The 16,471-nt window shown below is 39.3% G+C and overlaps 1 protein-coding gene across 1 annotated transcript in view; it reads left to right on the forward strand.

Annotated features, from left to right (window-relative positions):
- SPON1 (spondin 1) overlaps positions 1 to 16,471 on the forward strand; it is a 191,289-nt gene that overhangs the window by 69,438 nt on the left and 105,380 nt on the right. The window lies entirely within an intron of this gene.

Here is a 16,471-nt window from a genome sequence, read left to right on the forward strand (position 1 = left end):
CACAGTGCTAGGCAAATTATTTTCCGGTTTTCAGAGGCACCAGCCTCTCTCTGTTCAAAAGACAGGACGCTTAGGAATGCTTATGGCATGGCCATAAATCAAATATAAAAAGCATAGTCACTATTCTTACAAATAGCCCCAAACCCCTTTGTGTTTCTGTGCAAAGCCCATAGAAATTTTCAGTAGAATTTGAACTTGGTCTAACAGTGAAATAGTAAAACACTGTCCAAGCACACTTTCTGATTTTAATACAATCTGACATCATAAGCTACTCCCAGCTACAAGCTCAGGAGTGTTGCATCCCAACTAGAAGGAAGTGCAGCAGGAGGGCCAGGAGACCTCCTTGGATGGATAAGGAGCTGCTGAGAAAAATTCAAATGAAAAAAGAATCTTACAGAAAGTGGAAGCAAGGACAGGTGGCGTAGGATGAATACAGGGATGTTGTCCAGGAAGCTAGGGACCAGCTTAGGAAAGTTAAGGCCCAGTTAGAATTAAACTTGGCTAGGGATATTAAGGATAACAGGAAGGGATTCTACAAATACCTAACACATAAAAACCAGACTAGGGATAATGTAGGCCCCCTCAGGAAGCTCTCGGGTGAACTAGCTACCCAGGATTTGGAGAAGGCTGAGGTTCTGAATGACTTCTTTGCCTCGGCCTTCACCGGCAAAGGCTCTGACCGCACCACCCAAGTCTTGGAAGGCAGCTGCAGGGACTGTGAGAATGAAGACCTTGGGCCCACTGTAGGAGAGGATTTGGTTCGAGACATCTTAAAAATCTGAACGTGCACAAGTCCCTGGGTCCTGATGAAATCCATCCGCGGGTCCTGAAGGAGCTGGCAAAGGAAGTTGCTAAGCCACTGTCCATCATATTTGAAAAATCATGGCAGTCAGGTGAAGCTCCCAATGACAGGACAAAGGGAAATATAACCCCCGTTTTCAAGAAGGGAAAAATGGATGACCCGGGCAATTACAGACCAGTCAGTCTCACCTCTGTGCCTGGCAAAATCTTCAAGCAGATTCTCCTGGAAGGCATGCTAAGGCACATGAAAAACAACAAGGTGCTTGGTGACAGCCAGCATGGCTTCACTAAGGGGAAATCCTGCCTGACCAATTTGGTGGCCTTCTATGATGGGGCTACAGAACTGATGGACAGTGGTAGAGAGTTGATGTCATCTACCTGGATTTATATAAAGCGTTCGACACTGTCCCACACGACATCCTTGTCTCTAAATTGGAGAGACATCAATTTGATGGATGGACCACTCAGTGGATAAAGAACTGGCTGGATGGCCGCACACAAAGAGCTGTGGTCAATGGCTCAATGTCCAGCTGGAGACCAGTAATGAGTGGTGTCCCTCAGGGACTGGTGTTGGGACCGGTCTTGTTCAACATCTTTGTCGCTGACATGGACAGTGGGATTGAGTGCGCCCTCAGCAAGTTTGCCAATGACACCAAGCTGTGTGGTTTGGTTGATACGCTGGAGGGAAGGAATGCCATCCAGAGGACCTTGACACGCTTGTGAGGTGGGCTGATGCCAACCTCATGAAGTTTAACCATGCCAAGTGCAAGGTCCTACACCTGGGTCAGAGCAATCCAAGGCAGAGCTACAGGTTGGGCAAAGAAGAGATTCAGAGCAGCCTTGTGGAGAAGGACTTGGGGGTGCTGGTCAATGAGAAAATGAACATGAGCCGGCAGTGTGCGCTCGCAGCCCAGAAAGCCAACCATATCCTGGGCTGCATCAAAAGGATTGTGACCAGCAGGTTGAAGGAGGTGATCCTGCCCCTCTACTCTGCTGTCATGAGACTCCACTTGGAGTATTGTGTGCAGTTCTGGTGTCCTCAACATAAAAAGGACATGGAACTGTTGGAACAAGTCCAGAGGAGGGCCACAAGAATGATCAGGGGATTGAGCACCTCCCATATGAAGATAGGCTGAGAAAGTTGGGGCTGTTCAGCCTGGAGAAGAGAAGGCTGCGTGGAGACCTCATAGCAGCCTTCCAGTATCTGAAGGGGTCCTATGGGGATGCTGGGGAGGGACTCTTCATTAGGGACTGTAGTAATAGGACAAGGGGTAATGGGTTAAAACTTAAACAGGGGAAGTTTAGATTGGATATAAGGAGGAAATTCTTTCCTGTTAGGGTGGTGAGGCACTGAAATAGGTTGCCCAGGAAGTTGTGAATGCTCCATCCCTGGCAGTGTTCAAGGCCAGTTTGGACAAGGCCGTGGGTGATCTGGTTTATTGCGAGGTGTCCCTGCCCATGGCAGGGGGGTTGGAACTTAATGATCTTAAGGTCCTTTCCATCCTTAACTATTCTATGATTCTATCATTCTATATTTTTAATGTGGTGTTTAATCTAATTCTGAATTGATCAAGCTGATTGATTGTAAATTTGTACCTGGAAATTGTTTGCTCAAATTCTTCTATTGCTCTGTGCATGAACCTCTACTGTGAATTATGGTACTTTTAATGGCTTTTGCAAGTGTCAAGTGGGAGATTTTCTATCCTTCCCTTTTGGAAGGTTTACCTTATATAATAATTTAAAATCTCTGGCATTTTGTTAATTGAAGTTTTGAAATGCCTGATTATTGTGCTAAATTTCATAATGTATTCTTACCAATAAGAAAAGGATGTCTATTTATATCATAAAGGGGAGTTTTCTCTGTTTACCTATCAGTAAATAACTCATACAACAGGGCTCAGAACAATTCTCCTAGGGTGCCTTCCATCTTTTAATAAACTTCTGTTGGAAACTGTAATTAGGATGACTCACAGTTTGTGTTGCTGTCTTCAAACAAACAAATCCAATTCTTTTCAATTGCCTTCTTTTATTTTTTAGTACTTGTTGATAATAAAGATTTTGAATTCTTTGCTATTTTGCTCTCTGTGGCCATATGATTAATTGCTGTGAGCATGATAACACTTCAGGCCAAAATACTTTTGCAAAACAGTGGCTTGGTTATGATTCATAGAAAAACTCTAAGAACTCCCCAACAGAGTTTAAATTGACAAGCAGGTATTCTTTATTGCGGCACCGGGAGACATGGGGAATAGCTTCTCAGAGCATGTCTGGCTGGAGCACCGAACAAGCCGTGATTATATAGTCATCAAACATAAACATTTATTACACTACATGCATATTCATAATGCTACTTATACATGACCTAATTCTTCTAGAAAATTCCTCCCACATGCACACAATAATTTGGTAGTGGTCTTTGGGACCCCAATGGTTGTTTCTTCATCATCTTCCCCTTCACCACTTTGTCCTTTGGCTGAACTTTGGAGTTGGCCAGCCTTGTCTGTTTGCCAGCTCCTTAGTTGGTTCTAACTGGTTTCCTTAAACATTAACTGAAGAGTTCTCTGCCTTATCATTGTTATAGAGTTCACCTGGGGTCCAGGTCACTTAGTTACAAGCAAAAGGTTTATTCTATATACAATGAGCTATCCTTCATTCTGTCTTTCTTGTTCTTTCCCCATCTCAGTTAACATTGCATTTTCAAGTTTTATCAAGTTGCTTCTTACCAGGTTTAGTAAAAGGAACAGGAAAATGCTTTAAAATTACTGGAAACTCACTCCTTGACAGTAGAGCTGTAAAATCTTAGTAAAACATCCTGGTTACAGTTGCTTATTTGGATTTGTGGTATGTCTTCAGTGCACTTGTATTTGTTATGTGCAGAGCTAGGCCAGGCATTTTGTTATCAGAGAGAAATGAAGGGTTTTTTTCTGCTGTTAAAGATCTGTGAAAATCAAAGAATTTTTGCACTTGTGATCTACAAACTGTTAAACCACTGTAGTTCTGTGGTGGATAGGTATTCCCCTTGCAAGAAACAGTGCTTGCAATTTGTGTGTAATATGGTGTGCTCATGCCATAGAGAAAGAGGATGGGTGTTTGCTGTTGTTTCAAGAATTTTGTCTCAATATACTGTGTGGGTGTGTAATGTTACATTGTAGGACATTTCTTCATGTATTTAAAATTAGAAAATGCTTTTGGAAATTGTCAGTACTGAGCAGTCTCCTGTTAGGGTGTTATTTCCTTAGGAAATAATCTCATGTTGACTTGCACACACTGCATGCAAATGGAGCTCCAATCTTGCCTAAAGAATTCCAGATGTTTCACACCTCTAACTTGTGTGGGAGTCTTTGAAATTTTGCTCTCTGAATAATTACTCATTTTTCGGTATAAGACAATTTGTGTAACCAGTCTAGTTAAGGTTTTAACAGCCAGTTTCCTTTTCATTTCCCTTAATTTGCCTTGCTGCTTATTTTCATCCAATTATCACAGACCATCTATTTCTAATATGAAACAGGAAAAAATACTTTTCAGTAAAATCTAATAATCTGGTTCTCTTTGAATAAAAAAGACCCTTAAACAAGATAGAATTGTTTTTTGCAAAAGACAGGGTTTAACGCAAAGACTAGTCTTTTCTTGGTGAATTGTGATGATAAATCTTGCAGAAATTCCTGCCCCTTTTTAATGTCTGTGAGAGCTGGAGGAGCCCATCAAAACTTATCAGAGACACAGAGAAAATTTTTATACCTGGATACCAGTATAGCAATGGCAGAGGAGGGAAATAGTTGCTTCTGGTAAGCTCATTCCTTTGGACAGTATGCAGTATTTTTTGTTCTCCAGTACACAGACATAAAAGTCACTAGGAAATGTTGTTTGATAAAGACAATATGATTGGTTTGCTAGACATTATTTGCTGATTTTAAAGGCTTTTAAAATATCCTGCCTTTTCATTTCCTGCAGCTAGATTTTATCATATTGTTCTGCTGTCACAAAATTATTACTATCCTGTAGCAGATTCATCCAGTGGAAAGATGCAATGGAATGAATTTCAGTTTATTTTCTTTCAGCCTACTAGTTGTAGTGTTTTTAAAACATGAACATTTCCAATGAATTGACTCTTCTTGCATGGATAGGCTGAGGGACAAACTCTATCTGACAGCAGTAGTTCAGCATTCCTAACATCAGACTTTGGTCAGAAGGATCAGTCTTATTACTTCGCTCAAAATACTATTTGGAATGGCAGATCTAAATTCTAACAGGAAACAACAGACACATTTAAGGAGTGACTCTAAGGCACTCAGAAACTGTCTTACAGCAACACAAGCAGAACTTTAAGTAGCACAAACTGTAGAAGAGCTAGAACCACTAATGCCAAATTGCTTGTCAGGCATGTAGAGCAGATACTTAGGCTACGCCTACTCTGGGAGACATTGCCTAAACTCCTCTTGTCTTTAACAAAGTCTGTATCTTAAGGGTCTAGAGTACCACTCAAAATTAAACTAGGAAGAGCTGACTTCCCCCTGCATACTTTCACCTGCAGTGACTTAACCTGTGGTTAAAATGCAGTGAATGCATAGTCGGTGGCATTCAGCTGCCTATCAGGGAGGTCCTGCAAATGCTAAAGAAGTGCCTGAAGTCTCATTAACAGCATTTGCCAGGAACCACCATTGTTTTCTTTCTTGATGCATTGTAAAAAAATGTTCAAACGAATGGCATGATGTAACAGCTGAAGCTGAAGAGTCTTACTAGCTCATTTGACTTGTAAATACTTAATTATTCAGATAAATTTTCAACTTACACTAAGGAAGAAAACCCACAGTGCCAAGTTCATCATCCTAAAAGCGTTAGCTTTTTAGGGGTTTGTTTGTTTGTTTGTTTAGGAATCTCAGTTCAGAACTCTGTTACTGTGATTATATCAAATGCTTATTTCAACCTAAATTCCAGCAGAACACTCAGCAAAAACCACGTACAAATATCATACATATTTACAAAATACAGATGCAAATATATGTATGTTACTTGTCCAGTGTCATTTTCCAAGACAGATCCTCCCAGTTAAATATCTAGATCAGATACTGATTTCAAAATGTCTTATGGCATTTAGTGTGCAACAAATAAGCGTACTCGGGTATTATGTTGCATATGTATTAATGTGAAATGAAACAACTGGTCCAATAGGGAGGATAGTCATCATTCATTATTTAAACTTTTAACTTTTTTTTCTTAGATTGCTTTTTCAGTCTGAATTTGAAAGGACTGGTTTTTTTTTTATAGTTTATGTCAGTGAAAAACAGAAGCAGGGCTACTTATTTTTAGTGAGAGAAAGGTCAATGCTGTTGACTAGTATTTAGCTCATGAAAGACCGACATGCTTGCAGATTGTACGTTTCTTTGAAGTTCACCAATCAAATATTAACATGAAATAAAATATGAATTAATTTAGGAACTGTAACATATGCTGCAACCTCAAACAAATTCAAGAGTTAACATATGGCTCAGATGGCAATGTCTGTTATTGTCATTAATTGTTGGTTACAGATTCCCTGGATTCCTTTTTAAAAGATGCCACTGGGGTCTCTGTCAGTCAGCTATCTCCTTAAACATGATTTAGCTCATTTGTCATATTCTGGCTTCAGTCAGTGATAGAATATTGATATTATTCTATAGAAAAATTGTTTTCCAATAACAAATAGAGAATTTGAGTGAGATAGTAACCTGTAGGACAACATGTAAGTTGATGCTTTGCCACAATAAACACTGAGAACCTCAAATGCTTATTTTCTTCTTTATGAGTTGAAAAGAGGCCAGCACTGTACCTGGAGTGGTCTATGAGGTGCTTAGACACTATACCTTTACCTATATAGCGAGACATCTAACTGGGACAAGTCAGTTTATTCCTTTTACAAAATTTTGTTTTATACTGTACTAGTCTGTCTTGGGAAAGAAAAAAAAATCTGACTGGATAAATTATTTGCAGAAATTGATTGCATCTTAAAATCATAATCTGGTCCATATTCTCCATAAATTAATAATACTAATTTAGATGTTGAGGATGCAGTGAATTTTGGCTCTCTGCCTTTCTTTTATAGCTGACTTTTTGAATACTTGCAATATTGTTAATAAATTCAATACTATAAAAGTATCTTATTTTAGAATAAATATCAACATAGGAAACAGAACACTTTATTTGTAAATTCCATTCAAATATGGAAAAGAGAGTTTATTATGCATATTTTGTTCTAGACTAAAAGCACAATTATACTACATAAATCATAAAGTTATTTTGATATGCAAACCAGATAAATTCTTTATATTAGTTGTCGATTTGGGGACTGGTTATTGAGTATCTGGCAGACAGATGTACCTACAAACAAGGATTAAATAAGTGTGAGTACATTTGTGCTATATGACATTTTAATTTGTGTGATATGAGATAGGATTTATTGCTTCTATTTAGATATAAATTCTTATATTAGTTGAGAGCAGAATGATAAATGATTTCTTGATGACTATCATTTTGAGCATACATAAATCAAAACTGCAACTTTCCAATTCAAATATGCTTATTAATCTATTATCTGTACCTACTTTATTTCATTTTGAAAGAAGATTCGTACTTTGAGGGTAAGGGGAATGAAGAGATGGGAAATGGACAGTTGGTGTTTTGCCCACAGAGGAAGAAGTTTATTGGTTTGTGTTGGTTTTGGTTCATTATTTTTTTGTCTATAATGGAGTTAATCTTCAGTTGGCTCTGTAGTCAGAGAGGTTGTGGTCTGCAAAATGACGGTTTATCATTTATGTTCAAGTTGCTAAGAGGAAGGAGCTGTGCTGTGGGGCTGTGCAGGCAGTTGAAGACAAATCCTTGTACTTCTAACATAAGCAATGTAGATTCTAGCTAAAATTTTGCAAATATACCTAGTCCCACATGAATCTAAGACTGATTAATATCTACAGACTCTTTTCAGTTGGCATTTTCTTGTTCCTTACATTCATGCTCCAAAACACCAAAATACAACGTTTGCTTCTAGTGTTCTTTCAAAATAATTAGGTCAGTTCACTCAGCTGAATCATCCCTGTTGTTCCATCCTCACAGCTTCAGTTCCTCAGAACAATTTTCAGAACACAGTTTGTTACATGTATGATTTTTTGCTTTCGTTCCTCTTACAGCTGAGAATGAGCATCTAAAAGCAGTTTTCCATAGCTGCTTTTTTTCTGCTGAAAAATTTAGTGTGGCTATTGCATCTAAAATAAAAACCAAATGAATAAATAGGTTTTCATTAGTTTTAAAACAATATATATACAAAGGGGAATGTATGTGTACAAAAATGCATGTAATACACAGCCATGAATAGCACAGTTCTCTTTCTTACAAGGCGTGTGAATTTCCCTAATCTTTAGATTAAAAAAGTAATCCAGAAGTTCCTAAAAATAATTTGTAACCAAGGTCTGTTGCTAACTCTTCATTTTTCTTTGGCTTAAAGAAATGACAATACTACAAATAAATGGAATCTCTTGTTTATTTGAACTATATGGCAAGACTTTGTGCTGTAAGACTCGTGAAACAGATTGTGTTGATGGCAAATTAAAAATGCATGATTTCTTTTTAAGTATAGGAGTTTGAATCCCACACAAAGACCTTCTTAGAAACATAGTTACAGAAGCTTTTTCTTTTCATTTTGCAAATGGAAATGCAATTTTTCTGTATCATGTATAAATTGACTTTGATAATCACCCTGTGAAATTAAGGTTTAAAAATTTGGTAGGTCGTTAGTCATATAAAAATGTTTCATTTGAGTTCTACAGGCAAAGAAATACCCACAGTAGACACCTATTCTAAGATACAAAAGCTGCCAGTAAATTATGTTAGCTGCCACTTTGAACATTTCCACTGTGTGGGGCTTTTTCCCCCCACCATTTTTTTTCCCCTTTCTCTTCTCTTCCCACCTCTCCAAAAGAAGACTGAGCAGAAATAGTGCCCATGTGCATCTCTGCTGTACTTTTTCTCTCTCCCTCTCTTTTGCTCTGTCCTTTTCATATATGTTCATGGACAAAGTGGGGAAAAAAGGCTCAGGAAAGAACAGACATCCTTCATCACTTTACCCACAGTAGTGTTAAATCCTAGAATATAATCTAACAGTATTCATTTAAGAATCTTTAATTTAATTTGCATAAGTTGCAATGTAGAAGACACTAGGTTTCCCTGCATCAGTACCTAATGTGTGTTTGCTGGTCTGTTGTCACTGTCAGCCCTGTGTTCCCACCAAGGCTTTAGATAGCACTCTCTCAAACATAGTTTCAGACACACTACTTTTGCTGTCAGTAGCAGTGGTGTTGCCCCAAAACCATGTGTGATGTTCGGAATGATTTTGATCAGGTACAAACAATGCAGTAAGTTCAGAAAAATCAAGACCTGAGGTTTTTTGTGCCCTTTTGATAGAAGGCGTTTTTACAGATTACTGCTTCAGTTTCATACGTGTGCACGAGTGTCTATAGGAGAATATATTCAGTTTGTTCTGAACTTAACATCAGCTTAGCAATGTTAAGAATGTAAAAAGCAGGTTACTCCTTTATTATTCATATAATATCAATGATATGCATGTTTCTTAATTCAGTCAGAAGTCTGCCTATGTGAAAGTCAGTGCATCTTTGCACATTTGGGACTCATCTTCCTGGGGCAGCTTTTGGATGTAAGGAATGGTGTGAGTTTAACAGACAATAGTTATGCTGCATTAACTCCCCAGGCAGAAACTGTTGTTCTGGAGGGGTAGTTTGCTTGCATTTTAGCTTTGTGATGTTTCAACACACTGGAAAAGAGCAAACAAAGGAAGAAAACAGCTCAAACCAATTGTAGCACAGTCCTCATAAGTGATCTGTTCTACAGTAGCTCCTTGGGCTTTTGTAGGCAAATTCAAAGTTACAAGGGCATGTGTATAAGAAGATAAGAATCCAGAGTTCCCTGTCCTGAGATTTACTGAGTAAAGACATCTTTCCTTGAAATTACAGCATATAGTGTCAATGCTCATTAGATTCAATTGAAAGGCCCATTACTTTAATGGGACTTGAATCAGTCCTTCAAGGCTTCACAGCTGGGGTCCTTGTTGGTTGTAGTCCCAGCTATTTCACTAGGAAAATCCTGTAAACATTCTTCTCAGGTTCAGTATGTGGGTTTGGGGCATACAGATGTTTTGGGTTGTGTCATCTCATGTCACGTCACAGGACAGAGGTCTAAATCAAAATCAAAACAGTTTGAAAAGAGAAAACTTTCCAATATAAAATTCAGATCTGTTTTTCATAGTGAAATTCCAGGGGAATTTTATGTGGGATATACAGTGTGTTCGTGGTTAAGCAGGAGCAGAGTTTATTTATATGTCTGCCTTTACTTTTTTGTTCCTTTGACCAGAAATTAGCTTCTGTTTTGTTTGTGGAATCACATTTTTACTTTTGCAATACTTTCAGAAGTGCCTCTGTCTCAGCACTTCTGCAACAATATTAAGGAAAGTAGAAGGAAAAATTCATTCTCACTGAACAAAATAAGGGGAAAGCCTACTGTTTTCCATACATACACAATTGTCTTAAATGCTTCCCTTTTAAAAATTTAATTACATGATTGCTGCATTACTGAAGAGCTGAGAAGAACATATCTGTAATGAGCAGAATCTGGATAGATTTTAAATGCATCTCTTTAAGCTCTCCCTGTGTACTAGGAGTGCTTATGAAGATCTTCAGTTACAATAGATTGCTGTTACTTTTTTTTAAAGTACTTCCCCACTCTCCATAATTGATGTATTAGTATGTCCCTTAAGCGTATTTTCTTGCTCATCTGTACTCCATTAAGATTAAACAGAATGGTCATTAGATCATAAAGAAATAAAATATTCACTTCTCTACTTACTGCAAAAAAAAAAGCTGCTATTATCTGTCAAATATAAAGATTAACTTTGCCTTCAGGTACATTTTTAATGGCCTTTTAAATATAGCCCTGAAACACTGTAACACACAGTAACTGATGAAGAACTTTGTTCATCAGGGGAACTATATTTTAATTAGGTGTCAGCCCCAGAATTTTTTACTTCAGCTTATGCTCTTAGCTGTGAAAGACTTTTATCCATGGTCATCTGAATTCATGACACAGATGCAGCGCAGGTTAAAATCAGGGAGACAGTTTGTACTTTATTACTTGCTATAGACTTTTTAATAGGTTTTAATTAAAATGTCAAAGATCATATTCTGTATATATTTCTTGTTCAAATAACAGTGGAGAATATGAGTTTGTAAAGATATGAAATTATCTGATTTTCAGTGTGCAAGCATAAATTGCATTTTCAAAGAGGTGTTCAATCATGCAACAAACCCAAAATCTTATTCTTAGAAATGTAGGCTTGCAGAATGGTGTTTGTTTCCCTTAATTATTCTAGTCCCTCACTACTTTTCTCCACTGCTCTTTTCTTCTAAGGGGAAAAAGATAACGTGTCAAATGATGAAAGTAGTTTTCAAATGGCATCAGGGAATGCAGAGGACGCTTCTATTTTGTTCTATTTTATGACTGAGTAGTAATAGATATAAAATACGTGTATGAGCATATATGATACATGCAGCAGCATAACTGCAAAGCTGTTCTTGCTAGTAATGGTCATGTTTACTGACAGTGTTTATCCAAAGGTAAATTTTGCAAAAGAAATATGGTATTAATGACTGATCAATTTTATCAGGAACATTTACAGCCAGATTTATTTTATTGATTACATCATCATTAATGCTGCCATGGCTCCAAAGTCACAGTGTTCAAAGTATCAATATTCGGTAGTTTTGATTGCTACTGACAGTGAGATCTCTCCATTAGTTCTTGGTTCTGGGCCATTGTTCTGACTGTCCTGATACTACTAAAGTAATTTGAGATTTGGGTACCAGTCATAATTGTAATGAAAAGCTTTGGGATATTTTACCTTATGTTTATTGTATTAGGTTTTTTTTGGGTTTTTTTTTTTTAAATGATGTTAATTTTAGTGATACTTAAGATCTTAAGGGAAAAGCCCTTTTCCTGGGAAGTCTTGTGTACTATAATGCCATTCTATGCCATTATTTATTTGGAGGCTGTCTTGGGCACAGCAATCATGAAATGATATTTTTGATTCTTGATGAAGTAAGGAGGGGGTCATTAGAACTGCTACCTTGGTCTTCTGGAGGACAGCTTTTCACCTGTTTAGGAGACTGGTTGACAGAGTCTTCTGGGAGACGGTCCTGAAGAGCAGAGGAGTCTAGGAAGACTAAACATTCTTCAGGAAGGAAATCTTAAAGGCACAGGAGCAGGCCATCCTATGTGCTGAATGACAAGCCAGCAGTGAAGACAGCTGGCCTGGGTGAACAGAGAGCTTTGGCTGGAACTCAGGAAAAAAAGGAGAGTTTATGACCTTTGGAAGAAGGGGAAGGCAACTCAGGAGGACTGCAAAGATGCTGTGAGGTTAAACAGGGAGAAAATCTGAAGGACTAAAGCCCAACTAAAACTAATAAAGACTAATTAAAAAAAGGTTTCTATAAATACATTAGCAACAAAAGGAGGGTTAAGGAGGATCCCCATCCTTTATTAGATTTTGTCAAACTAGACTTTAATAAAGCCTTTGACAGTGTTTCCCACAGCATTCCCCTGGAGACACTGCTTGCTTGTGGCTTGGACCTGTGTAGTCTTCACTGGGTAAAAAACTGGCTGGGTGGCAGAGCCGGGAGAGGTGGTGAACGGTGTTAGTCCATTTGGAATGGGTTTCCCAAGGAAGTAGTTGAGTCATCATCCCTTGAGGTACTTACAAGATGTGTATATGGCACTTGGCACATGGTTTAGTGGTAGATTCGGCAGTGCTGAACTTGATTTTAAAGGACTTTTCCAACCTAAATGACTCTATTACTCTATTTACAGGCATTAGTAAAATGACATTTCATCCAGTTTAAAGAACTAGTTTTTAGTACAGAGTTCATGGAAAGATTAAATAAAATTGTTATTTTAGTTTTATAAACTGAAATTATAGTCAGCACATGTTGAAGATGCCTTATTTTAATACCATGTACATGTTTGGTTAGTCAGATTAAGGCTTTCAGTTTTTAAGTCAGAAACATGACATTTAAGGTAACAATGGTGCCCTGGTGACAGAAGATACAGAGATGGCAGAGTTACTTAATGCCTTCTTTGTCTCTGTCTACTCTGCCGGAGGCACTCCTGAAGAGCCCTGTACCGCTGAGACCTCAGATGAAGACAGGACAACGGAGCGGTCTTCCTTAGTCGATGAGGAATGGGTTAAAGACCAGTTGAGCAATCTGGACATCCATAAATCCATGGGTCCAGATGGGATGCACCCGCAGGTGCTGAGGGAACTGACGGAGGTCATTGCTAGACCGCTCTCCATCATCTTTACCAAGTCTTGGGAAACGGGAGAGGTGCCTGAGGACTGGAGGAAAGCAAATGTCACTCCTGTCTTCAAAAAGGGCAAGAAGGAGGACCTGGGTAACTGTAGAACGGTCAGCCTCACCTCCATTCCTGGGAAAGTGATGAAACACCTTATCCTTGATGCCATCTTAAGGCATATCAAGGATAAGAGGGTTATGAGGAGCAGTCAACATGGCTTCATCAAGGGGAAGTCATGCTTGACCAATCTTGTAGCCTTTTATGAGGAAATAACACAGTGGATGGATGATGGCAGAGCGGTGGATGTGGTCTACCTTGACTTCAGCAAAGCGTTTGACACAGTCTCCCACAGCATCCTCGCAGCTAAATTGAGGAAGTGTGGTCTGGATGATCGGGTAGTGAGGTGGACTGTGAACTGGCTGAAGGAGAGAAGCCAGAGAGTTGTAGTCTATGAGGCGGAGTCTAGTTGGAGGCCTGTATCTAGTGGAGTGCCTCAAGGGTCGGTACTGGGACCAGTATTATTTAATATATTCATCAATGATTTAGATGAGGGAATTGAGTGTACTATCAGCGAGTTTGCTGATGACACTAAGCTGGGAGGAGTGGCCGACACGCCAGAAGGCTGTGCTGCCATCCAGCGAGACCTGGACAGGCTGGAGAGTTGGGCGGGGAATAACTTGATGAGATATAACAAAGGAAAGTGTAGAGTCCTGCATCTGGGCAGGAACAACCCCAGGTTCCAGTATAGATTGGGGAACGACCTGTTAGAGAGCAGTGTAGGGGAGAGGGACCTGGGGGTCTTGGTGGGCGACAGAGTGACCATGAGCCAACACTGCGCCCTTGTAGCCAAGAAGGCCAATGGCATCCTGGGGTGTATTAGAAGGGGGGTGGTTAGTAGGTCGAAAGAGGTCCTCCTTCCCCTCTACTCAGCCCTGGTGAGACCCCATCTGGAATATTGTGTCCAGTTCTGGGCCCCTCAGTTTAAGAAGGACAGGGACCTGCTGGAGAGAGTCCAGCGCAGGGCAACTAAGATGATTAAGGGAGTGGAGCATCTCCCTTATGAGGAAAGACTGAGGGAGCTAGGTCTCTATAGTTTGGAGAAGAGGAGACTGAGGGGTGACCTTATTAGTGTATATAAATATATAAAGGGGGAGTGTCACGAGGATGGAGCCAGGCTCTTCTCAGTGGCAAACAATGATAGGACAAGGGGAAATGGGTACAAACTGGAACACAAGAGGTTCCACTTAAACTTGAGAAGAAACTTCTTCTCAGTGAGGGTGACGGAACACTGGAACAGGCTGCCCAGGGAGGTTGTGGAGTCTCCTTCTCTGGAGACATTCAAAACCCGCCTGGACATGTTCCTGTGTAACCTTATCTAGGTGTTCCTCCTCCGGCAGGGGGATTGGACTAGATGATCTTTTGAGGTCCCTTCCAATCTCTAACATACTGTGATACTGTGGTAATTCTTTGGCATCAAAGCCACCACTTTCTTTCAGTAGTCGTTTAGTTTTGTTAGCTGCAGATACCTTCCTCAGTGCCCCCAGATCTCCAGGACTGGTTCAGCTACCCATACTAGCAGTTCAGCTCAGGAGCTCATCTGATCTTAGTACTGCTGCCTTCTCCCAGTCTGGAAAGGAAGGTGCTCTTTTCTACTTGACTTGGTGTTTTGACACATCTCTCTGAATTCTGCTGTGCCTTGTCATTTGATTGGGAATACAGCGTCTGTGAAGCTTATAGGAAGTGTTATTTTTTCTTTTTATTGGTTTTCCTTGGGTGAAAACATTCTTACTGACACGTCCCTCACTCATTATGTAAAGCAGGTAATTAGCTGATTGCTTGTGCTCCAATTAGCAGCATGAGTGGATATGTGTCACTCAGCAGAGTTTTAGAATAATCTTCAGAAGAAGGCAGCTTATTCAGAAGCAGCTCTTCCAGTGTCACCTTCTCAGTATCCCAGTATCTCACTCTCACCAGTATCCCAGAAGCCCCCCTTCTCACTTTCTGCTGAACTCCTTGTGTGGGTCACACTCTCAGTGACTGGATCTTCTTTTTATGGAAGTGGACAACTACACTTACCTGACCTAAGCCTGTCCCTGTCCCCCTGCTTCCTCTCCTAACCAGGGGCTCAGATAGAGCTGCTTGATTTCCTCAGTGGAGCTCCACTGGAGACATCGGTTGGAATTAAATTAACAATAAATACTCAAGATAATTTGATCCTCACTTACCTGTAAATACATTCTAACAACCTCTACACAGCACAGTAACAGTGTCATTTCTTATGTATTTGTTGTGCAAACTAGAGGAAATGAGTTCTTTGCATGTTCAGTCTTGCCTTTTCAGCTCATCTTCCTAATATTTCTGGACTGCACTGAAAAGCATGAGAGTAAACATGTGTCAACTTTTTCTGAAATGGTTTTCCAGGCTTCTCTTAAGGATCACCTATGTTTCAACCTCTCCCAGATTGTATGCCAACATTTGGTCAGTTCTTCTGCACTTAATTTTAACACTTTCCAGAATTTATGAAGTATATAACCTTTTCTTAAAATAGCAGTTGCAATTAAGTGAAGGAATTCAGTTGCAAGCTGTTTATTCATCCATAATGCTACCTGAGAAAATTTTTCATCTTTTTTTTTTTTTTCCTGTCAAGTCCCTTGTCATTTTTTATTTCTGACTTCACGTCTTTTTAACCTCTGTTTCAAGAGACTAGGCTTTGTTTCAACTCCAGTATTGTTTTGGCCAGTGTGTGCTGTAAAACAACACTCTGAAGTGTTGTTAAATTTACAAATAAATGTAATAAATTCCTATATGGCCCTAATATGTTTTGACTGTCCAGATGTTAACTAAAGCCCCTAACCTTTCCCATGTGCTGGTGAATAAACAAAAATAGCAATACCCCCCCTCCCCCAGCAAATAACAGATAAATTAATTGCTCTTCATATCTATGTGCCATAAGTCTGTTAGCTGTTTGATAAAGCAAGAAAAATATCTTGCTTTCTACAGAAAAAATTAGATCTTTGGTATCCTGTAGAATTTAATTTTTTAGTAGCAGAAGGGATTGAGCCTAGTCAAGTTAATACAGTGCTGGCTTTGTTCTTGAAGCACTGACAGTCAGACTTCAACCCAAGAGAAAAATCTTTGAAATAAGAATAATTGCAGAAGACCTTTGTGTTTTTCTAAACTTATGTTGCTGGCTTGTAGTAATGTAAATTCTTGTAGAGACGTGAGCTTATTGCTACCTATATTTTTCCTCAGATTAGCTTGCTACTTTTCCATTAGATGTGGTATAGAC

Source organism: Neopsephotus bourkii, unplaced genomic scaffold, assembly GCF_033783945.1.
Source record: "Neopsephotus bourkii isolate Nb327-2 ecotype Australia unplaced genomic scaffold, CSIRO-AGI_Nbou_v1 NB_860, whole genome shotgun sequence".
Taxonomy (NCBI): Eukaryota; Metazoa; Chordata; class Aves; order Psittaciformes; family Psittacidae; genus Neopsephotus; species Neopsephotus bourkii.